We start from the raw sequence: 25,852 nt of genomic DNA, 5'->3' as shown, positions 1-25,852 counted from the left end.
ACAGTCAGTCTCCATCTTAGCTATTCTAGCAAGTATGTAGTGCAGACTTTGCAGTTCTTTGTGCAGCTCTTTCCTGTCTCGTTCTGGGTTCTGTGAGCTCATGCTACATTGTTCTACCTGGACTCACCTTCATCTCCCCAACTCAGCCTGCCTGCTGGGCACTGCCTAGATCCCCTTCCTTGTGCTGAGATCTGGAAAAATTCTCGAGGTGATCATCTAGGGCAATCATAGGATTCTCCTGAGCTAGAACCCCAACTTTTGACCCTTCGGTCAATATTCTTTATATTTCCATACCATGCCTCAGGTATGCGTTATTGTCCTTTGTTGCCTGATGTCAAGTGTTTTCCAAAGTATTGTTCATATTTTGTCTTTTTTTTTTTTTTTTTTTTTTTTTTTGGTTAGGTGAGAAGGCAGATCCCTGTTACTCCAATTTGGTCAAAATTAGAAATTTCCTCTACTTCCAGGGTTTTTAAATCTCTCAGGCTCTCAGTGGCTGTGACTCCAGTTTCTCTAGTGCACAAAGGTATCTGTGACTCACAAACTTTTAGATCCCTTTGTGTGTAATGAGAGTTCAAAGTTTATACTACGTGATTATACTCTAAGGATGAAATGCAAGCATCCACCTATGGATATGGTAATTCTTGCCCAATCTGGTTTATGAAAATGAACAAATAAACAAAAAAACAAGGACCAGCTCATGAGTTTAACAAAGCCAGCTAACACTGATGATTCAGTAAAGCTTAATTGGGTACCACTCTTTTCCCAGATGTTGTACTAGGCTGTGAGGATCTAAACATGAATAAAACAGATTTACAAGGAAAAAACAAACCCATTCAAAAGTGGGTAAAGGATATGAACAGACACTTTTCAAAAGATGACACTTATGAGGCCAACACACATATGAAAAATGCTCATCATCACTGGTCATTAGAGAAATGCAAATCAAAGCCACATTCAACATACCAAGCTCTTCCCTCCCCTTGCTCTGGGCACGGCTGGCTCCTCCTTGCCCTTCAAGTCTCAGCTTGGATGCCACCTTTTCAGAGAGGCTGTCCTTGACTACCTAATCTAAAGTCATATCACACTTTCTCTATTACCTCACCCTTTTTTCCTTTTTTCAACATTTGACACTACATGACTTTATCTTGTTCATTTTCCTATTGGCTTGTTTATCAACTATCTCCTCCACTCAAATCAAAGTTCACTATACAAGAGACTTTCTTTTAATCATGGTTGTATTGCCATGAGTGTCTAGAACAATGTCTGGCACATGGTGTATATTGAATTAGTGTAGGCACTTTTCTAAGGATTTTACCATTCTACATTTCTTTACATTGGGATTTCAGATAGAACTGTACATCTTAGGGGCTCAAAAGCTGAGTAGATGCTAGGCTTCCAAACCAAAATGTAGAGTATTAAATTCTGCTAATACAAGAGTTTTTTTTTTTTTTTTTTAAATTATCGAGAGCTTTAAGTCCCATAAAAATAGTGCACAAATGAACAAGCAATAACTACATCAGCCAAATGTCCTAATCTTGTGCAAGTTGTGTTCTAGTTGAAAATGGCTCTTTCAATGTACTGAGAATAAATTATTCCCTGAACACTGGTCTTTGGGGAGAAATTGCAGACGGCAAACTAGTAAAGAGACAAAACCAGTGTGGCAGCTTGACTCTGTGGTTATGTTTCAACAGAGTGAGAAGTGAGGCTCATTGGTGCACTGAAACTGACTCACTGGTTCATAAGAGCCGACTATGCTCATATCTTCCTAACTCCTCATGTTGCTAACATGAAATTGACATGGTGAAAGTGTTTATGCCCTGGAAATTGGTGGTGTTACAAATAAGGGCTTTAAAAAGAATTGTGTGTGTGTGTGTGTGTGTGTGTGTGTGTGTGTGTGTGTGTTTGAAGTGCTGTTTTACTGGTACATAATTACAAATCTTCACTGTGTTTTGGCCCTGGGGAATGGGAAAGAGTGAGGGGGACAGTGGCTGGCTAGGCAGGACTTAAGATTTCTAGGTACTGCGGTGACTGGCAATATTAGCTAAAGTGCTTTATACACACACGTAAGCACCCATGCCCCTATTACCTAAGAGTAACTGCTGCATTTTATTCTGAAGCAAATGCTTGCCTGTCATTCTGCTTAAGCCACTAAGAGGTTGTTTCTGCAGAGGCAGGCTGGGTGACAGTTCTATAGGGCTTATAAAGAAATGAAGATTAGAGTTGTTCAAGGAGTTGGTAATCCCTCTGGCTCCAGGATGATTTTTTTTTTCCCAATTCAGACCCAGAATATAGAGATTTGACAATTTTTATCCCTGTGCTTATGACAGATTGCAGTAGAAAAAGCACTGGAGTGGAAGCCAGGCATCCAACAAAACACCTGGATGACATTGGACAAGTCAGTTAATTTTTCTTAGCCTCTGCTTTAGCATCTATAAAATAGAAAACATGATCTGACCCGAGAACTCATTGAATAAAGATGAAGATTTTGCAAACAGGCATGGAGCCCATTGGGATGCCTATAAAACATTAAGAGATGAAATAGTGAGGGGTGTGGCTGAGACACCTACGGAGTAGAAGAGAGATTCTGAGAAAGTCCTTGAGAAAGCTGGATCATGGACAGATATCAAATTGGTCTCTAGAAATCTTGGCGAAGTCTCTGATAGATCATGGGCTTGCCAGTTTGTTGCTGTAAAATAAACCACCCCAACCTTAATGATGTGAAACAACACCCATGTATTATGCTCACAGATTCTTCAGGATTCCATGGATTTAGACAAAGCACAGCAAGGATATCCTGTGTGCCCTGCATGCTCTCTGGGGCCTCAGCTAGGAAGGCTTGAATGGCTGGGGATTGTTTAAATAACTGAGGGGTGGAATTTCTGAACTAGGTTAGCTGGAAGCCTGCGATCAATTGGAACTGGCTACTAGGTGCCTGCAGATGGCCCTTAGATGTGGCCTGAGCTTTCTTCACACATGGTGGCTTCAAGATGGTCATACTTCCCACACAGTTGTTTACAGTTCTGAAAGGAAGTGTTCCAGCAAACAACGCAGAAGAATGTGACCTTTCACCCAGCTCTTAAAGCCACACAGTGTCATTTATATTCTACTCTATTAGTCAAAGCTATCATAAACCTGTCCAGATTCAGGAGAGGAAATATAGACTCTACTTCTCCATGGGAAGAGAGTTTAAGAATTTGAAGCCATTGTTCTAAATTCAATGACATAAAAAGGTCTTCTTGAAATAATAGGAGTGTAAGAGTAAGTTGGGTACAAAAGGTAGTAATAAAAATAGTGACAATTATAGGTCACACTGTAGTGCTTATGTATGTCAGGGACTGTTAATACTTTAATTTACCCGATTCTCATAGCAATCCTAAGAAATAGAAGCATGGAGAGGTGAAGTCACTTGGTCAAACTCACACTACGAGTGATTGACAGAGTAGGAATAGCAATAGCTAAGTGTATCAGGCACTTACCGTGCGTAGGCACTCTGCCACACACTTTTTATGGATTGTCTCACTTAATTCTCAAAAGAATCCCATAACGTAGTTATGTTATTTCCACTACCTTATGGGTGAGAAAACTGAGGCCCAGTGAGTTTAAATCATACGGTTAGGAAGGATTTAATCTCAACTCTGCCTTCCCCCAAAGCCTTGTGCTCAGCATGTATGCAATGTAAGAGCCCAGAAAGGAGAGTGAGGGAGGGGCCTCGGAGCAATTTTGCTGGTGCTGCTGATGGAGCAGGGTTTAGACAGAGGAGTTCAGTGCTTTGATGGAAATGAAGGAGGAGAGTATTCTGAGATGAGAGGATAATAGCTGCATGTCTGTGAGTGTGTGTGTTGTGTGTGTGAGAAGGAAAGCTCATCTCAACCCGGCACGTCTTGATGATGTTCATCTGGGTGTCCATCCTTGTTCCAGTCCCCACGATGAAGGCAGAGAAGCATCGTCCAGGGGAGACCTGACCTGCACCTACTCATCCCTTCCCAGGGCTCAGCATGTTCCTATTTCCGTATTCTCCTGTTGAATCTTCTAGAGTCTCAAGGTTTGGTTATTAGAATCTTCATTTTACAGACAAGGAAATAGAAGCCTGGAGACACAAGATGAGCAATATGAAGTTAATATGAAGTCAATCAATGTGAAGATCAGAGCTCAGGCAAGAGAGACCTTGGCCATTGTGCCATTCCAACTACCTCATGAGGTCCAAAGAGAAGAGATGACTTGCTCCAAGTCAGCACACAGGCAGAGTATGCACCAGAACCCAGGTTTCTTGATTCCAGCTGTTCATTCATCTCACTCGTCATTCCAAACACATCTAGATTGCAACCTGCTTTTAGAAGCCTTTCTGACACCTCCATATCCCAGAGAAGTTAAACGTTTCTATAACAGGGAAGCATCTTCCAAGCTTTCATTGTTACTCTTTGCCCCCTTTATTGTCATGTATTCCTTTTTCCTGTGTGGCAATGAGGACAGGGGATGAGTAGGTGCAGGTCAGGTCTTCTCTGGACGATGACCTTCTGCCTTCTTAGTGGGGACTAGAACAGGGGTCGACACGCCAGGTGACCATCATAAACACTTGCTGGATTGAGCTGAGCTTTCTTTTAAATGCTGCATCCCAATATCTGCCACAGAACCCAGGAAAATAGAAGGTGCTTGCCAAATATTGGCTAAATGAATGATATGATGAGTCCATGAGTAAACAGATTAGGTTAAACAAATCTGGTCAAACAAAAGGGACTTGAGGGAGTCATCTTTGAAATATGGCTCAGAGTTAGAGAGGCAGAGAGGAAAGCAAGAACATTCCCAATGGGGACCAATCCAGGAACAAAGGCCAAAGCCCACGTGGGGCTCCTGATATAGCATCCTAGAACAGGACTGCAGTCATTTGCATCTTAGTTTAAAATGAGGCTGGAGATGGAAGCAGGGAGCCACAATGGGTCTCAGAATTGTCAGATAGCATGGGCACTGTTCTTCTTGCATCTGAGGCTGCTGTTGGGTAAGGCTTCCTCTTTGATCTGGAAGTCACCATGCTGAATCATGCCTCAGTCACTGGCAGCCTGGATTCCCCTTCATAAGCACTGTGATTCTAGAAACCCCCACTCTTTCAAGGCAGACACTTCAGCTGCCATTCCCTATTGAATTAAGGGAGTGAGTCAGGGTGGTGGCTTAAGACACAATTTCCACTGTGCTCCATGCTCCCTTCCTCTTCTCTCACTCCAATGTTATTTCAAGCACGTAGACTCACAAGACTTTGTGAGGAGTGGAGGGAACATGGGCTCTGAGTTACGAGACCTCCTGGGAGATCACAGCTCTGCAGTTTACTTCCTACGGGACCCCAAGCAGAGACCACATCTACTCTGGGTCTTGGTTTCCTTAACATAATGTAGGGTTGTTGTGAGAATGGAATGCTGTTAAACATAAAGGACTTTGCAGAAAATTTAGGGTACAGTGATGTACAGGAAGGACCAAGAGTGCCTTTGGTTTGGGTCTGTGTGCCCTCATTCTCACCTTTCAAGATGTAGATGGCAGGGCCATTTTGACAGAGGTCTCTGGCAGGATTCTGGAAACAGCTTTCTTCCTTCTTCTTGGTTGGCCATTGTGGATCATTCCTGCAAAATTACTTTCTGTGGTTCTCCAGGGCTGGACGGCAGAACTCAACTGCTCCTGAAACTAAACCCTTTCATAACCTCCTGGGCAGCTGCCAGACCCTAGTCTTAGCAGGGCCACACGGGCCAGGTTTTTGCTTTGAGGATTTCACTGAATTGTCCAGACACACAGTCTCAGGTCTTTTTTCTGATCAACTCCTTGATGACATGAACAGGCATCAGAGTAAGGTCCCATTACGTGAATGGTCCCACTCAGAGTTGGTGAAGCTGTGGAATTTGTTTTTGCTTCCTGAATTTTCGATGGGCCTTCAGACTCAGCTGAAGGATTTGTCGACCAGAGGCCCCCAGATTCTTTTGTGGAGTGTCTACTCTTCCTTCCCCACTCCACTCCTCCCCTAATGTGATCTCCTTGGGTTCGGACAAGTGCTAGTGTTTTTCTGCCTCTAGTACATCCAGTGCACCCGAGAGTGGGCATGAACTGAGTATGTGCACTCTTTTTATGAGTATCCTCCGCCCACTCCATTCAAGGCTGTCCTATTTTATACCTCATCTGCTCAGAGATCCTCTTCTAGCCTTGGCTTTTCTGTTCTTAGGAGTTAATGGGTACATATATGCTATCTTTCTCAGTAGGCATAATGAACCACTCTCATTCCCGCAAAATAGCTATTACACAGGGAGTTGAGGCACTGAATTGAGAGTCATAAAAATTGCATTCCTAGCCCCACTACTCACCAGTTTTATAATCTTGGGCAAATCACTTATTCTCTCTGAGCCACAAGTGTTCATATTTGAAAGGGTGGGGCTAATGCTAATTGCCCTATTTCTCCCCACTGACCTCCCCACAGTCCCATTTACTGTGAGAATCAAATGAGATAATGTCTGTGAAAGTACTCTGTAAGCCAGAAGCTGTTATTATACAGAGGCGACCTATTATTATTAAGAACTGGTTTTCCTGATTTTTCCAGCTCCCCCATCCTCTCCATCCTCTGAGTTGGCTGGAGGCTGGGGATCAGGAGAAGCACACCTTTGGAGCCAGAGGCTGAAATTATTCTGCTTTGCTTACCAAAGAATCTTCTTAAATTTCTCTGATTTAGACATGCAGAACCAGAGAAGGAGAGTTGAAAAAGTCTGACACCAAAATCTTTCTTTGTTTGGCTTCTTAAAACCCTAGTACAAGCTACCATGTTAAGCCCCACACAGAACCCAGATAGAAAACCCTGTTCATGCAGGTGCTCTAGGTTTACATCAAGAATGAATGCGCTTGGCCGACACTGCTCCTAAGGGATTCCCCAATCTGACCACTTTCTGGGTCCCATTGCCACTCTCCTTTTGAGGTTACCACTATTTTCCAGAAGCTTCTGCCTCCAAGCTTGCTCCCTTTATCCATTCTTAAATACTTGTCTCTTCATATTACTCCTTTGCTTAAGCCACTACCCCATAAGTCCCCATTCCCTTACAGTAAAATGTACTTGTAAAAGGGGCTCCTGATGAGCTTTCCAGGCTTGCTCCATGACCTCTCTCCCTTTTGTGCTTGATCCTTAAGTAATTCTGTTCACCCAGCACCTTGTTCTCTGTTCTACCCCTTCTTCCTGTAGGGCCTAGCTTAGATATTACCTACTTATGAAGCCACTTTGACTCCCCTTGACAAAGGGAGGAGCCCTGCAAATAGCATCCCTCTTTTCACCTATGGTAGCCTTCCCATCCTTCATCATTGCTGTGTGTTAACATCTGTCTTCTCCAGGAAGCTGGAAGCTCCATGAGGGAAGACACTATCATTGCCTTGCTTATTCATTTCATAGTCATGGCACCTAGCCTGGTGCCCAGCCATGAACGAATGAATGGTATGTGTAAGTCCATGTTCAAGATTTTTATTCTGGAAGCTAGGGCACTTAAAATCTTCATGGATACACACAGATGAACTCACTTTAGAGAAGGATGAACACATTATGGTACCAAGTGTGCAACCCTCAATTTTCTTCTCCTAAACCTCTCAGCACATGCCAACTGGCTAATGTTGCCTAACATTTATTGAGTGCTTCATCTGTGCTAGGCACTATAATGAGCATTTTACATGAGTCAGCTCCTTCAGCCTTCATAGCCATACTAGGGAATGTCATTATCCTGCAGTCACTGATGAGACACTGGTTCAGAGAGCCTGAATCACTTGCTCAAGGTCACCCAGCCAGCAAGTAAAGGATTACTATTGAACTGAGTCTGTTCTCTAAAATCCATGCTTTAAATTACTGGACCAAACTGCATGGGCTTTGGTGTCAAAAATATATAGGTTTATGTTCTCAAGACTTACTAGCTGCGTTCACTAAAATAAGTTAGGTTGCCTTCTTGTGCCACATTCTTTATAAAAGTGTTTGTAAATGAATGAAGTGAAATAATGTTGTGATGTGCTTGGTGTTTAGTAGGTTCCTGACTTTCATTGCAAGTCAGGAAGTTAGAGATGGAGCTTAGATGCTTAAAATTCAGGCAATCGTAAGGATTAAGACTGATTGCTTTCTCCTTGAACATCCTGCACAGTGGGGACATCAGCATATACTTGAGTTTCTTGCATCCTAGAGCATTTATCACTTCTCAGGTAGATAAATCTGCCCTTTGACAATTGAATCTGTGAGAAAGTCCTTTTCATCAGAAGCCTGCTGCCTTGTAGTCCTACTTACTCAGAGTCTTTGGAGGAAGTCTAGTCACTGTATCACCAACACCTTCCTGTCCCTTTCCGGGCAGCTGTCCTGTCACCACTTCAGCCTATGGACTCTCACTTTTCCAGAGAGGTGGATGCCAGTTTCTCCACAATTTTTCTCATGGAATGAGTCTTAAACTCTCATCATCCACCCAATTGCTGGTTTAGAACAAGCTCCAATGTATCTACATCATCTTCACCTATACGAGCTAAGAGAAAGACTTAACAATAAGACTTTTCACTGCAGTATTGATTATGTTGTGAATAAATGTCCAGCAACAGAGAATTGACTGAACAGATTACAGCGTGTCCATATGAACTAATGGCCATCAGGAATGACTATGGGAATGAACATTTATTGATCTTAAAAGATGGTTACAATGTAATAGTAGATGTAAAAACCAGGTTATAAAATAGAATGTAATGCATGATCTCCAATTTTGAATAATAGTGTTCATTTATGTATGGAAGAGAAATCTGAAAGTGTGTAAAAGAGTAAAAGTATTTATCTCAGGGTCATGAGATTATGAGGGATTTTCTTGTTCTAAATTTTCTATCAAGGGAGGAAGTAATAACTTGGTGGTTATGAAAATGGACTTCAAAATCGGGTAGACTTGGTTTTAGTCTATTTTCTGCCACTTAGCTTCATCACCTGAGTTTCATAATTTGTAAAGTAAGGCACACAATAGTGTTTGCTTTAGAATCGTTGAGAGAGTGCTAAAACTACCTTTGTTTTTGGAGTGCTTGCTATGGGTTAGGCACTCTGAAGCAGTTTACATGCATGCTTTTTATCATGATTCCCATTCTCTAGATGAGAAGGAGGATCAGAGAGGCTAAGGAACTTGTCCTATTCCTGGCACATGAGTTATTTTAATGTTGTAAAAGTGGAAATCTGTTTTCCTGTCATCCACATCTCCCTGCTGACTCATTCTGGAACTACTTTGACTAAAACCCCCAGACATTTTCATACTGGCCATGTCTCCTCTATTCTCCGGTTGTGCTTTTGTCTTATTTTTTTGGACTTCAGTGTACTTATTATTGAGCAGACAGGTGGATGACTATGAGGAAGTCCGAGAATAAGCCTTGTAATTTGGCAGTAAAAAGTTGCTGATTAAATTCTACTATAATCTGGCAGTGAGAAGTTGCCAATCACACTGGGGGAGCCACAGGTGAAGTAAAATGCATGAGCTTTGCATTTTCATTTTTTGCTCATCTGGAAAGAGCAGCTGCTTCTGATGGAAGAACGAATAGGAGGTGCCGGGATGGATCCAAAAATTGGCCAGGGCTTCCAGGAGAAGCTGGAGGATAGGGGTCCTTGGAACAGAATGTGGAGCACAGCTGTAAGGGTGGGATCCAGACCCCTGGCAGACCAGGATTCTAATTCCTGCTCTTACTCACCAGCTATGTGGCCCTGAGTACCTCACTAAATTCTCTGAACTACATTTTCTTACCTTCAACATGTGATAAGGACTTGGCTGAGTAGATTTCAGCACATCCATATAAATAAATGCTAGGCAGCCATCAAGAATGACCACAGGAATGAAATTCATTTACTTTAAAACATGGTTACGATGTACAGGTAAATGCAAAAAGCAGGTTGTAAAATAGAAGGACATATATAGAACACATTTATAGATGGAAGAAATCTGAAAATCAGTCATACGATTTGGATGTTCAGCTTTCTGTAGCCATTAGTACTTATCTGGGGATTTTAGGAAGATGAAAATGATATTGTGCAAGGAAATGGCTCAGCCATTGCTGGGACCAGTTTTAGTCTTGTCTCTTCCCTGTGAGCCCTTGAATCCCTCCTGAGTGACTTGGTAAATGTTGAAGAACAAGAGACTGAATTCATGCACCAAGAGGCTCCATGACAAAGGTGGGAAAATTAGAGTTAGTAGTATAAGGGAGCTGGCCTAAACTCATCTTATATTTTCATTTTGACAAATGTATTACTGTTTTTAAATTTCCAATGTACTCATGGTACAAAAAAATCAAGCTATACAGGAACATTAGAGAAAATAGCAAAAATTCCTCTTTATAACTCTTCTAATTTCTTTTGTCTCTCCAAAGATAACCACAGTGAAGAGTTCTCTGTGTACCTTTCTAGACATTTTATTAAGGGATTTGAAACATGCATGTCCAAAGGTACAGACTTCCTCACCAACACTATGAATGATCCACAAGTTGAATGTTCCTGAAACTTTTGTGACAAAAATAAAATGCTGGCTAGAGAGAACAGTCAAATGAGCTCCACAATCTTGTTTTCCATGACTTTTGGGCCTGGGTTGGATATTAACAAATCCAGATGCCTACTGAATTTAGAAAATGGTGGGAATCCTCTTGACATTCTAACATTTCCGTATGACCAAAGCTTTTAGCTCTAGTTCTTATGCTCCTGCTTTGGAAGACATTGCCTCAAGCCAGATCTCTCTCCTGAAGGACTTGACTCCTTTAGCCAGAATGATCCTTCCCCATTCAAGGGGACAGAGTTCAGACCCAGGAGGAAATATGTGCCTGAATGGCAAATTGCATGAGTCAAAGACACTTATGAAAATGACAAATGCTATTTCAGAGGAGGAAGGTAGTTGTTTCTGCTTTCTTTTCTTCTTTTGAGAAGCCCTTCAGAGATGGTGTTGAATACAGCACTTTGCAACGAGTAACAATGAAGGGATAATATTAGCATTCATGCTTCCTTTGGTTCCTCAGTTTTGGAGAATATTAGTAATTGGGGCCAATCCAAGGAGATTATGGGGATTATTGAGGAATAGCAAAAGCTACAGGGAGCTTCATCTTATAGATTCTTTACCTCTCCACATCAAGACATTTATTGTGATATGTGATTCTAAAAAAAAGGCAGAGGCACAATGCTTTACACTAAGTAGGCACCTAATTGCTATTGATTGATTCACCTCAATTGTCAGCATTCTTACAGACCATTAATTTATTCATCTGCTCATTAATAAAATGTATGGAGGTAACACTATCTGCCAGGCACTGTGTTCTTTGTATCAGTGTGGGCACAAAAGAGGAAGTGATCAGTTATCCTCAAGGTTGTGGCAGGGATAGTCTTTCAGAGGAGAAGATGTCTGAGAAAGTTTTCAAAATAGGAATAGGAATGTACTAGGCAAATGTTGGGGGGGAGGGCATTTTATAAACGGAAGCAGAGTTAACCAATGTAGGAAATATAGGAGGAGGGGCAAGATTGTGAGGTTGAAAGTCATGGCCCTAACTAATTGACCTGCTTGAGCTGTCTGTCCTATAGGGAAAAACACCCCAAATATTCACTGGAGAAATATCTCCTTTAACTCAACTCAAAACGAAGTTTCATTGAGCCACCAATTTACTCAGCAAACATTTATTCAACACCTTTGCACTGTGCTTGATGCTAGCAATATAATGCTGACAAGTTTCTAGTGGCAATTTTCCTAAAAGCTCAGTAGATGCTGTTAGATTTTAACCTGACAGTGATTACCATTATATTGGACACATGTCAAAGCACGCCCATATTTAAGGGACATCCACTGTAAAGACAACATTCTTCTGCATGTCCTGCACAATGCAAAGAGAAATTTCTTTCTTTCTTTTTTTTTTTGAGACAGAGTCTCACTGTGTCTGCAGTGGCACAATCTCAGCTCACTGCAATCTCCACCTCCTGGGTTCAAGTGATTTTCCTGCCTCAGCCTCCCAAGAAGCTGGGATTACAGGCTCCCACCACCGTACCCTGCTAATTTTTATATCTTTAGTAAAGACAGGGTTTCACTATGTTGGCCAGGCTGGTCTTGAACTCCTGACCTCAGGTGATCCGCTCACCTCAGCCTCCTAAAGTGCTGGGATTACAGGTGAGGGGCACCATGCTTGGCCACAAAGGAGAATCTGACACACTCTTTTACTGCTTTCTCAAACTACAGATCTAGATTTCAATGTGACTCATTGTTTTATCTATTGCCATATATTCTAATTGTACTCTGTCTTCTAAGAGATAACTTATAAAATGCCTTTGTCGGAATCATAACCATGGCTTTAAGTGTAATCTTGGGTTTGGCTCTTTTGTTTCATGAGGAAGAAGTGACTTGCCTGATGTTACATAACGAGAGTTATCAGATTGTGACGGAGAGCTAAGGCTGCTGGTATCTACGACACGACCTTGCGTTGCCTCCATAAATAAAACATTAATGCCACCCAGTCAGTTCATAACCAAAAACATACTGTGATAAGCTCTGAACTCAATTACTGTGTTGCTGTCCTCTGTCCCCACCTCCCTCTATCTCCTCCCTGATTCTAGAGTTTAAAGGGCAGTACACTCAATTTTGAACACAGTGCCTTTGGTCTCCCTCAGTTTGGCTATCTGATTTTTTGTGCCCCTGTCAGTTTTCCAAAAAGACACCCTCACCCTCACGCTAGAATCTTCGTTGGAAAGCCCTTTCACTTGCTACTTTATGTGTCTTTTTGGTAGACAAAACCACAAACGCAGATAGGCAATTAGGCGTTAAGGGCAACAGTGGTTTGGGATTATTTCAGCGAATTGCTGTCCTATGTGAAAGACTGCACCATCTCTGACAGCTGACATGAGTAATCATCACTGTTTTAGCAGTAAGTTTTCACCTTCTGTGTGATAGGAACTGCCAACACTATTTTGACTGGTTCATCATCAGAGTGGTGAATGGGAAAAGCTATTGTATATCTCCCATTGGTGGTTGTGACAATTAAATGTAACAAAGCCATCACATTGTTACTCTCTGACTGTTTATACTATGCATTTGATTTAGCTGGGCTGTTTTTACTTTTTAGAATCTGTGTACCCTGACCTTCGTGAACATTGCACCCTGTGCTATTATTTTCTGCTGTTGATGGCATATTGGCTGTGATGCCTTCCTTTCCTCTGTATTGGGTGCGAGGGGGTGATGGGATTTGCATATGGTTACCCAGAGTGCTCTGCCAATGATCATTTCTCTGCTGGCTGGGACACTGAGCTCGGGAACAAGCTGCAAGGTCTAAATGGGCTTTTGGGTATGCTGAATTATGTTCTCATTTATACTCGTGTGACAAGGATTTACTACCCTGACTATCTTAGCTGGGGTGGAAAAGGTCCCTGGACAGGGGCAGGATGGGGAATTTGATGTCCATATATATCCACTTTTAGAGTTTTAGACTTCTTTAGAAATAGGGATTTTTTTTTTTTTAATGTCTCAGACTGCCAAGTAGAAACCCAGAAAAGGAGGAAGTTAATTCACATTCTTGCTTTCTTCTAAGGGCAAAAAAAATGCACCGGCTCATTTTCCATCTCTGCTTGGCTCATCAGTGTGCACTGTGAGCCTGTACAAAGGCCTTGGAGGGGGAATGCTGCCAAGAGCCCTACCTTTTGTTTCTACCTTTAAATAAAATGTGCCACTTCCCCACTAACCCTGGCTCTGGGCTCTGCCCTGCTCTCCTGATGGTGTGTTTATGGTGGATTCAGCATGCTGGGCCACACAGAGAAGCTGCACGGGGTGCCCAAGTTCACACATCCCCGCATTCCGGGCGAATGTTTCTGACATTGAGCAATGCTATGACTCTGCCAGGTTTAGGTCTGTCTGATTGGAATGCAACCCGAAAGGAAAGTCCCGGAGTGATTCAAACACTCACCTCCCCACAACCCCTTCTTGCTTTTTAAAAATTCCTTTTTAATTCTCCAATGACAAACTCAGCCCAGCACTCTCGCTGACCACATGGCACTTGTTGATGCTGATAAGTGCAACTTCCCAAGAGATAGGAATGCAAATCGTAATATTTTGTTGAGTCATGTGTACTCTGCGGCTCTTTCCCAAACATTGCATCAGACCTGTAATTGGCAGCTCCCAGGACTCTGCTGGATGACACCGAATGTCCAGGAAAAGCTCAGTCCATTTCTCGAAAAATGTAGTCTCACTCTCTCCAACTGCCCAGTTGTAATATCCTGTTCTTAAGGAAGCAGAACTCCTGAAGGTAGCAAGGGCAAAACCGGTTTTGCAGATAAGTTTGAAAAACACTGCTGTTGGCCTTTCCCACCCACTCTGGTCTCTTAGCAACAAGACAGCTGATGGTGTCCACCAGGAAAAAAAAATCATAGAACATGTGGGAGAGCCTGTCTGAATTGTTGCCTACAGCCTGATTTATTTAAACTTCCACAACATTCTTGGATGTGGAGACTCAGGAGTCAAGTCATGGGAGCTTTCCCTTGCCTTTTTCTTGACCTCCATGAGGCAGATAGAGGAAAATCTCAGAATGAGAGGAACTTTCTTCCTCTGTAAGAATCTGCCTGATCCCAGTTGGCCATTTCCTTTGACCTCAGGAGTAACCACTTGAAAACCAGGACACATTTATAGAAAATGTGGGCTCCTGGGATGCAGTGCTGGGAAAATCACAACACTGAGGGGCTGGAACTTGGGGTACCAATGGTGACAGTCTCTCCCTCCCCGTGGAAGCACAGGCAAGAAATCCATTGTGCCCTTGTCCCCACCCAGGGCTGATTTTCTCCACTGCAAAGAAAGGAGGTTGAATCAGATCTTCTCAGTCTTCTCTTAAAGTACCTTAACCAATGAGTCTATGGGGGTGGTGGTGTGTGCATGTATGTGTGTGTGTGTTGTATGCCTATATATGTGTGTGTATGGGTGTGTGTATTTATGTGAACTTTTTTCAATCCAATTCTCTCTCTTTCTTTCTCTCTCTCTCTCTCTCTCTCTCTCTCCACAGAGCTAAGTGGTACCACAAGAATTCAAACCTAGATCTAGCCAAGTTTGAAACCCATGTTCTCAGCTCCTACCCTATGCTGTTACAATCTACACAGACAGGCACCTAGAATTTTATATCTGGTGAACTTTCTGCTTTTATCAATTTACAGGAGTAGAATTGGGAGTGTTGGGGTTCAGAACATGATATCCCAAGGTATGGCAGTATGGCCTGCTGAATACTTTGAGCTGAAGGACGTAGGGAGCTCACAGAAGTGAGATCCTTCTGAACTTCTCCCGCTCCCACTCCCTTTTGGCCCAGACCCAGCCGTAGAAACTGGAAATACTACTCTAATGTTCACCTACCTTACTGTGGAGGAGCTGGCCAAAAAAGTAATTCTCTGGCCTACCTTATTGGATAGCAGGTCATTAGACTCTCATTTTGGAGGAATCCTGCCCCATACCTGGGAGGGAGAAATACCACACAGAGAGGACAAGAATAGAAGCAGGCAGGTCATGATGAATTTCCCCCATTAGATCATACCCTCTGGCCCAATCACATTTCTGCATGGCAGTCCATTCTTCATTCAGTCTAAGCATAAAAATGGATAGTTTTCTCTAGGTCATTGGGTCTTCATTTCTGAAGGTTCCAATGTCACATCAAACTTTCATTTAAGAAAATTGTCCTGCTTTTCTCTTGGCAACCTGTCTTTTGTTATAGGAATGTCATCCTTAGGAGTAGCAAGGGTGAGGAAAGCTATTACACCTTTGTGCTGCCACAGGAAGTCATAGAGGGTTTAGGGTTAATAGTCAGAGAAACCTGAGTCCACATCCTTGCTCTGCCTTTGAAGAGTTATGTGGCCTCAGGATTCTTTACTATGACATGCAAATAACAAAGCCCATCTGATCAGGTTGCTGTGAGAATTAGGTGAAATGATGTAAAAAACCTGGTACAGTACCTATAACCTAGTAAGTGCTAAATAAAAAGGGGAGAGAACTTCAGAGAGACAGAGAGGGAGATGAGATATTGATAAACTATAGGTTCCTTGATGACAGGAACTTGCCTCAACACATTGTGTGGCATACTGAAGACAATTGTGTTTGCTGAGCCAAACAGATCTCTCTCTCCCTCGCTCACACACACACACACACACACACACTCACAAAAGAGTGATGAATTTCACAAGTTTGTGTTGCTGGAACTTCTTAGTAGGGCTTTCATTTTAGGGCAATACATCACAGTTAAAATAACCAACATGATCTGGCTGTGGTTATTTTTTTAACTATTTAAAAATAGCAGTGTGGTGGGAGTGTAAATTAGTTCAACCATTGTGGAAGACAGTGTGGTGCTTCCTCAAGGACCTAGAAATAGAAATTCCATTCAACCCAGCAATCCCATTACTGGGTATATATCCAAAGGATTATAAACCATTCTATTATAAAGACACATGCACACATATGTTCATTGCGGCACTCTTTACAATAGCAAAGACCTGGAACCAACCCAAATGCCATCAATGATAGACTGGACAAGGAAAATGCGGCACATATACACCATGGAATACTATGCAGCCATAAAAAAGGATGAGTTGGTGTCCTTTGTAGGGACATGAATGAATCTGGAAACCATCATTCTCAGCAAACTGACACAAGAACAGAAAATCAAACACCGCATGTTGTCACTCATAGGTGAGTGTTGAACAATGAGAACACATGGACACAGGGAGGGAAGCATTACACACTGGGGTCTGTTGGAGGGGGCAGGGGAGGCACAGCAGGGGGATGGGGAGGTTGGGAAGGGATAACATGGGGAGAAATGCCAGATATAGGTGATGGGGGGAGGGATGCAACAAACCACATTGCCATATATGTACCTATGCAACAATCCTGCAGGATCTGCACATGTACCCCAGAACCTAAATACAATAAAAAAAAAATCAACGGTTGCTTTTCAAAGCACTTGGATTATTATTATTATTTTTGGGCCAGATTTTCCCTCTTTCTACCACTCCTCTTTTTCTTGAGCACTTACTATACAGTGAGTCCTGGATCAAGTGTCTTATATTCATTGTTTTATCATTATTCCAACTATCCTGCTAGCAACTCTATCAGATGGGTTTTGCTATTTCCCTGTCGCAGCTGAGGATCTTGAAGCTCAGACCATACACCTGGTCAGTGGCGGATAAATAATGAACCTACATCTCCCTGCTTATTAAAGTGTGTGTATGTGGAGGGAGGGTAATTTATACATATTTGGTCTTGATAATTGAGCTTACTCCTTTGGAAAAAAAATAACCATTTACTTCCTATTAATACTAGAGAACTTGGAGCACTTCATGTTTTCCTGCACTGAGCTACATTCATTATACACTATCTTATTTAATCCTATTAATGATTCTGCAGGATAGGTACCAATTAGGCATAAATTTCAGAGACGGTAATTACTGACATGCAGATTAAGCAATAAGCCTGAGTAAGTGGGATTTAAACTTAGGTAGTCTGACTCTAGAGTAAGTTTTCCTTGTAAGAGTGATCCACTGATTCTGTTCGTGCTCATGAGGTTAAGTGGTCTTCATGCACTTGGGAAGCATTATTGTGGCTTATCTAGAACATAACTTCTGCTCTTTTTGGAGGTGTCCATCACCTTCTTCTCTGCCCTGAGAATAGACAGTAGAAACTGAGGATACAGAAGCTGTAGAACCATAGGCCAATAGTTTAAAACTTGAAAGACTTCTTTAAGAGATCATCTAGTCTAATGGTTTCCAACTATGGGGCATTGCTTGTTTAGTAGGTTGTAAAATCAATTTAGTAGTTCATGGCTGACATTCAAACAATGAGGTGAGTAGAACAGAAAACATGAGATTGTGTTGTGCTTAGGGTGAAGTTGTCTTGAGAGCATTAGCTTCAGTTGTCTGTATGTTTGCGTGTTCTGGGTCACTATGTGAAATGCATTTCTTACTGAGGGTTATGTTTGTGAAAGTTTGAAAAATGTGGATTTCATCCAGTGTTTTTCAAATTCTATTCCATGGCATCTGAGGAGGCCTCAGATATCTTAGGGGAGATTAGGATGGAAAAAGTTAAGTAGAAAGAATTTCAGAAATGTCTTCTCATGTTTATCTGCCTTTCATGTTGGATTTTCATAAAATATTTTATCTTAAAAAGAAGAACTTTACTGAAAATAAAAATGAACCACTTACTTACCCCATTGGAATTGTGTTGTTTTGGGTATTGATTCATTCTGATATAATTTCGTGTGGTAACCAAGGACCAGCTATGTGTTCAGAACAGCAATGGCTACCATAGAATACGCAAGAAGACGAGAAAATGTGGTTATCCCTGCCCTTAAACTGTTGATAGAACCAATCTGATATCAGTTTATTTCTTACATCAACTACAATAAGAAAATACATGAAGAGGTTATTCAGAATTTGGCAATGTATTTAAAGAGCAATCGAAAGATTGCTATAAGAAGTGATATAAAGGGATCAAAGCTGGCTGAAGCAATGGAGATGAAATTGAATATGAAAGGTTATAATTTCGTTCTGATCAGCTGCATAAATACCAGTGTAATATGAATTTAGTTGGCAACAGTTCATGATTAAAAGTCTACGGTTGTTTATTGACTTCTCTGTGAGTTAACAGTGTGTGATGGGCCAAAACCTAAGGCAAGCTTGGTTATATTCAATGCATTCGTGAACATACAGTACAGAATACTCCTGTTGTGGAATTGCAGAAATCACTGTATGTTCCAGCTTCTCCTTTCTGAGGTTCCAGCTATTTTTCATTCTGGTTTGGCCCCATGACTTGCTTTGACCATTAGAATATGGTAGAAGTGAGGTTGTGTCACTTGAGCCCATTTTTCAAACATGTAGTCTCCATTCTCGAACTTGTGGAACCCCGATACAGCCATGTGAATAAGTCCTGGTTAGCCTTCTAGAGGAAGACAAATAGTGTTGAGAGAAATCCCACCTGTACTAGCCCAGGTCACCTTAGACCAGCCAATGTCTAGCTGATCTGCAGCTGATGCAGACGCATGAATGGTCACAGCTGAAATCACCAAGCCCAATCCAGACCAGAAGAATTACCTGAACTCTAGAAGTGTGAGCTAACTTTTAGAATGTTTTGTTAGGCATCAAATCCTAACATATGTACCCATTGGCTCTCACTGGCAAAGCCACTCTGGAAGACAATACCATGACCACATTTGATTACTAGAAATATTCACAAACATTGGCTACGAATGTTTATGAACTAAATGTGCTCAGATCAGGGCAGTGGGGAGAGAAAGACTCTGAAAACCTGCTGGGTAAGCAGTTGAGAAAGCTTAGCTTGAAAAGCAAAGATGTTTGTAGGAACATAAACTCCACCTTCTGAGATCTGAAATTAGTAGGAAAAGTGAGCTGAATAATTTGTGACTTCTGTGGTTGGTTCAATGTTTGGCTGCAATTCTTGCCCCATTGCATCCATTTTGTCATAGCCGTATAACAGGCAGCATGTATTTTCCTTTCCCTTTGCCTTCGGTTTAGATCTGTGGCTTGCTTTGGCCAATGAAATGTAGGTGGATGTTGCAGAGTGCCAATTCTGGCCCTATAAGGAACAACTCATGTTTCCACTCATTCTCCTATACTTCTGCTATCGCTGTGATAACCTGCCCCACTTGACCCACTGGTCCCAGACAAGGTGAGAAACATGTGGAGCACAGCTACCTCACACCACCCTGCAGCATGCTCCAGAGCCTTCCCAGCTAGCCCATACCTTCATAAGTGAGGAATTAATGCTTATTGTACGTGCCTCTGAGGTCATGATAGTGATTCTTATCCAGAAATAGTTGGCCAACATACTTCTAAGATAGGATCAGGGGAAAAACATAATTAGGATCAAGGAATAGCTGCACCAAGGAAGCAGACTTCTATTGCATTTAGGGAGGAATCGCTTTGTCGAGAAAGAAAAACTGGTAAAATTAGGAATTTTGTAGCCCTGGGGATTTTCAACCATCAGTAAGATGTACATAGTCTTTGTAGCTGGAGTGAGAATCAGACCTTCATTTCCCAGTGACCAAGATATTAAGTAATTTGGGGGATGAGTAGCAGGCCATTTCAGCTGCATTTCAGCAGAGAGGGAGGATGAGCATGGGAGTTGATGTGTGTGTGCAGGGAAGCTGTTGCTTAGAAGCAGAGACTGGAGAGCTTTGCATGCCTCATCAAGGTGCTGACCTTTGATTCAAACCTGTGTGTATTTGTTACTCAACCTGGAATTCCTCCCTCTTACCAACAAATTCTGCTCCTGAAGATCCAGCTCAAGTCTAACTTTCTCTATGCCAACTTTCTCTGACCTTTCTAGCCTATAGGGACCAACGCATCTCTGAATTTTTTATCTTGGCTGTAACTTATATGCTGTCTTTCCTTGACTTTTCTTGAGGCTGAGTTAGATGTTTTCCATGTACTCATATAGTGTTTTCTCAAATTAAAGAAGCTGTTACTCTGACCATGGTCTTGTCTCTTCCCTGAAACCTGTGAACTGATGGCTTATTCACTCTCGTGCCCCTGTATCAACCACAATGCCCAGCATGCCATAGGGCCTCAGGAAACAGTTCTTGAATTAGTGAATATGGATTTGTCTTTTTGATGCAAGTATAAATTCCTAAAAGGCTACTGGCCCTTACATTCTCATAGTTCTCCAAGGCCTGTGCATTTATTCATTCAACACATATTTGATGAATGATTCTTACTGTGGCTTACAAAGTCCTATGTCACCTGGCTCCTAACCATCTCTTTGACATCATCTTCTGTGACTCTCTCTCTCTGAATCACTGACCTTTGCTAGTCACCTTCATTTTTTTTCTGTTTTTTTTCCCCTTAAATTTCCTTTCCATGTCAGGGTTTTGCAGTTTCTTTGGCTACAATATCTTCCCCTTGATTTTCTGTGGCTTCCTCTTTCTTTTCATTCAAGTTTAAGTTTGAAGTTCTCCTTTTTTTTGAGAATCCTGTTCTGAATACTCAATTCGAGGTATCATCTCCATCACATCTTCCAATCTCAGTTTTCTGCTTGATATGCCTCACTTTTTCATAATTTCCCTTTTTCCTTCTTTCCTTCCTCTCTCCCTCCTTCCCTTCCTTCTTTTCTTCCTTACATCTTTTCAACTTGCTTATTTATTAATTGATTGTCTTTGTTCGCTAAAATGTAAGCTTCATAATAACAAGCACCTTTTTGATTTTGTTCACTGCTGTATTCCTGTTGTATAGTAAATATGTTTTGAATGAATAAATGAATGAATATGAGTCTAGCACTCAGATGAATGTTGGGAATAAAGAGGGATAAATTCAGACAAAGTTATTGTCTTCGAGTATTTTACAATTTTTGCTGAATGAATGATTAATGTGTAAATGACAAAGCAAAACGAACAAAAACTTAAACAAAATAAAACAAAAAACCGACCAACAAATCAAACAGCAAAAACAAAACAGACTGAATTGTGTGTAGCCCATCTGAAGTACTTAAGCCTCAGCTTTCTCTGTGAAATAGGAATAAAAATACCTAGTTTGCATGTCTGCCATGAGGATTAAGTGAGGCAGTGAATGGACAGCAGCATATCATCCCTAGAATATCATACCTGGAATTCAGCAGGTGCTCCAAGAATGGTATTCTTTACTTCCCTGCCTCATCTCCCTCCTGATATGTGAAATAAAGTATATTAAGAAGTTCATATTAGTCTCCCATCTGAACCACATCAGAGAATTGAACTCCAATTCCAAGTGTGACTCCTAGTTTTAAACCCAGTTATGAAAATCTCTCTATGCCAGGTTCTCCAGAGCGTTAACAGTGGAGGTGGAACTGATTATAGCTCATTTGTGCGGCATGCACTTTGATTCTTTCAAAGCCTTTGTGTGACCTGGGAAGTCTTGTTAGTTGCTGTCCCAGCACAGTGTGGTGGGGAACTATGTGATAATTGGCTAAAAGCCACTGGAAAAGCATAAAGAGTCTGGAAATGCCACAGACAGGGCTGGTCTTTTGCAGAAGTGCAGTTGACAATGGCTGGTGTTTTCTGAAACACCACCATTGAAGAGTCAGTCCTTTAGGTTATATCATTGCTAGATTAAAAAAAAAAAAAACTTTAGTAGTGATTTGTATGTTAATACAAGTTTGATGAATAGCAGTGTTTAGTTCTAGACCCTTAAGTAGATCTTGTTCAGCCCTGATGTTCAAGACCATTGTAATATTCTATGAGCAGAACCCTGACATGACTATAATAAGGTTAAGTGAATCCGTATATTGGTATATTTCTTTCTGAGGCTGGGTGGCTATGTCTAGTGAAGAGGTCCCACAAAAGCCCTGGAGAAGGGACAAGTTTAGCCACTGGAAGGGGCAAGGTCAAGGGCAGTTACACAACAGAGCTCCCAAAGTAAACCCATCTCTGTTTCTAATCTATTTCCCTCCACCCTCCACCTACACGGATGTGCCCTTTAAATATTGATTTGCCCACCTTTGCGGTATGTGGTAGACTTTGTCTCAGAAGTCAGCTTGATCCCTTTGAAAGTGTTTACTAATTAAATCAGACCAGGAGGTTAGGCAACTTCAGATATATTTATCCTGTGTATCCCTGAACCCAGGACTCATAAACAGCCCCAGAGAGGTCAGGCACAGTTTTCCTGCTTACTTTCTTTATTGGAGGATGTCCTAACCATTGCCCAATTAAGCTGAATGACACTGCTTCTTTTTCTACCATTAGCTCCTGATGTATTTCTAAGACAGATGTCAGAATGGCTGCAGCTAGAACGCTAAATGCTCTTAACAATCATGGTTACGGACCAGTTTCCCACACAGCCGTATGAAATTCTCACTCAGTGACATAGCATTTGGGCCACAGACACTGACTCAAATACAATTTTGGCTTGGAAGGAAAAGTGCTGCTATAGTAATTCACAGGTCATTTCCTTCTGATATTTTACAATAATATATGTTTTGGGAGAATCTGTGCACATGCATGGATGTATGTGTCTGAGTGTATGTGAGTAGGACCTGTGTGTATGCTTTTGTATACATCTTTAGCTAGGAGAGCTTTCAGAAGAGGCAAAACACAAAGTGAGAGGGAGAACTCCATTGTATTGGGTCTTAGGACAGCCTCTGCCTCAGTACAACTCCATGGTCTTGAGTTCTAGCTTATTTCATTCTCTTTATCTGCTTTGGTCATTTTCACTGGTCTGATAGAGAGTGAGAAATAGCTGATCATGATTATAGGAAATGCCTATTCTTGGTCTCAGGGAATCCCCTTAAGGATTCTTGTCTTAAAGGTCTTAATTAGTTCCAAGAGCAAGGCCAAGCACTTTTCATTTCTGGAGCAGTGGGATGAAGCACTTGGGGATGACTGAAAGCACACTGAGAATCCTGCAGTTATCACTGTAACAAAGTTGTGGGTTCTCACTGGGCTTTGCTAGGCATGGCCCTCCTCTCATGGACAGAGTTTGGAGCATTCTACTTTCTGCATCTATGGGTCGTCGTTCACAGGGCTGCCATGTCCATAATCCACGGTCTCTTAGTATTTTTACCATAAAGCTCAGAGCACCTTAACTCTATAATCTCAACCCCTAGCTCTGTTCCTGTCAGCATAGAATAAATAGCTAGTAGTGGTGTTTCTGTTTAAAGGGCCTGTACTTTTTAAGGTTTTGATGAATACTGCCTAATTATTCTTCACAACGGCTTTACCAAGTTCCTTTCCCAATAATCTATGGCAATAATTTCAATCTTCCCCACCCCCTCCCTTTTATTTTCACTTCTGGTTACACATAAAAAAGAAAAAGCTTTGTATGATGAACTTGGCTAAAGAGAAGGATGACATCTTTGGGAACTTGAGTCGCTTGTAGGAATGAGAGCAAAATCCTGCATAACCATGATTCATCAATGATCACCATTACGCTGCTCCATTCTGTCTGGCTGCACTAGTCTATAATGGTTGTTTTTTTTTTTTTTTTTTTTGAAACAGGGTTTCCCTCTTGTTTACTAGGCTGGAGTGCAGTGGCATAATCTTGGCTCACCACAGCCTCCACCTTGTGGGTTCAAGCTATTCTCCTGCTTCAGCCTCCCAATTAACTGGGATTACAGGTGCCCACCACCACACCCAGATAATTTTTGTATTTTTAGTAGAAATGGGGTTTCACCATGTTGGCCAGGCTGGTCTCGAGCTCCTGACCTCAGGTGACCCACCAGCCTTGGCTTCCCAAAGTGCTGGGATTACAGGTGTGAGCCAGCATGCCTGGCTATCATAGTTTGTATGCATCCTATTCACCCTGGGTTTTTGTTTCAGAAGAAGGCTTTTTTTCTTCTTTCTTTTCTTTTCTTTTTTTTTTTTAGAGGAGCAAGGTTGAATGGTGGGTTAGCAGAGGACTGAAGAAAAGGCAGTCAGTGCTGCAGGTGAAGAGATATGAACTTCAGTAGTGCCCTGTAGAGATGCAACCAGCTGTTGGGGCTTAAAGCTCAAGCACATTTCTTAGGTGATAATTTCCAAGAAGTAGGTAGTTTTGGCTGAGACGGCCTCTGGACTACCCCAGCTTGTCAGTGGAACTCAGTGGCCCTGAATGAATCATAATGAAGAAGCATTACTTGTGGGATGTGGCCAGCCATTCTGTTCAGCTTTTATTGCAGAGCTGATGGCAGCAGCTGGACTCTATGAAGGCGACGGTGGCTCAAAGCCTTTCTGCTCCACTGTGTCCCATAAAGATTTTATGAAGCTTCAGTCATCTCTTCAGCAGATCCTGTGTCATGAATAAGGATGCGGAAAGCACAAGGAACACCTTCTCCCAGGTTTCTAAACCTTCCAGAGAGGGGAAATTAGTGTTCTTGGCCCTGGCTAAGAAACCAGATTGCTGAAGCTATGGGACTTGTTCCAAACTGCAAGATCTTGTTCGATGGGAATGATTGTAGCTTTAGGTAACTCTAGGGCTTATTGACTTGGGTGAGAGTTCCCTAGCATCTGCTGGAATGTGACGATTGTATGATGCAGGGAGGAGAAATGGAAAAGGTGGGCCTTTATTGACCCAACAGGGCCTTGTAAAAAAGCACCAACTACATACATGCAGTCTGTGCATTTCAAAAGCAACAAACAAACAAACAAAATCAATTTACTGACTCTCTTGAGAGAAAATGGATTATCGTTCACTGCAAATTCTCCCAGGTAAGCAGGAGGGTGCTATACCTGTGTAGAGAGAAAAGTTTTACATACACTCAACTATGAGTCCTCACTGTAATACAGTCCCATCATGTATTTGTGGAGATATCTACCTTGGAGGCTTCCTAGGATTGAATCTTTCTCATCTTTCCTTCTCTTTTCTTCCTCAAGTCTTGTGACATGTGGTAATAATCAAAAAACAAAACAAAAAAAAAAACCAAAATAAAAATGGTCTTAGAATAAATTTACTTGGAATCAAGTCATTGTGAAATGTCTGGCTTCTTTGACCCTCAGTATTCCTGTCTGCAAACTAGGAATAATAAGACCTGTGTTTCTCCATTGACCATTAGTAAATTGAGCTTCAATTATCTAGTTAGAGAAACAGTGAAATATTATTGCCAAAGTTTAACACACATTTTAATTTTTTTACTTTCTGCTTTTAAAAATATGCTTCTCATTTTCTTCCCCTGACTAGATCTTTGACTGCCAGAAAGATGTATAAGCATCTTGAGCTCTACTGGTAAGTTATGAGTTCTCGAATTTAGAGGTTATTAGAAAAATTTCCCCTGTTTTCATGTAAATTACCACTCAGGAAATAATGGTGAAGTATAATCTTTTTTTTTTCCTTTCACAGTACCTTTTTCATTGCTTCCAAACTTTTCATACCTTTTCTACATCAACCAACACCATCCTATACCATCCAGACTGCCACTGCAAT

At 41.6% G+C, this 25,852-nt stretch overlaps 1 long non-coding RNA gene across 1 annotated transcript in view; it reads left to right on the top strand.

Moving 5' to 3' along the window:
* LOC108283870 overlaps positions 1 to 25,852 on the top strand; it is a 434,667-nt gene that overhangs the window by 393,336 nt on the left and 15,479 nt on the right. The window contains exon 11 of the long non-coding RNA XR_005195792.1: positions 25,610 to 25,654. This is a non-coding gene — a long non-coding RNA (uncharacterized LOC108283870). The remainder of the gene's footprint in view (positions 1 to 25,609; positions 25,655 to 25,852) is intronic.

Source organism: Cebus imitator, unplaced genomic scaffold, assembly GCF_001604975.1.
Source record: "Cebus imitator isolate Cc_AM_T3 unplaced genomic scaffold, Cebus_imitator-1.0 Scaffold13, whole genome shotgun sequence".
Classification (NCBI taxonomy): domain Eukaryota; kingdom Metazoa; phylum Chordata; class Mammalia; order Primates; family Cebidae; genus Cebus; species Cebus imitator.
Note: the sequence above shows the minus strand (reverse complement) of the source record. Positions and strands in the feature narration are given on the sequence as shown.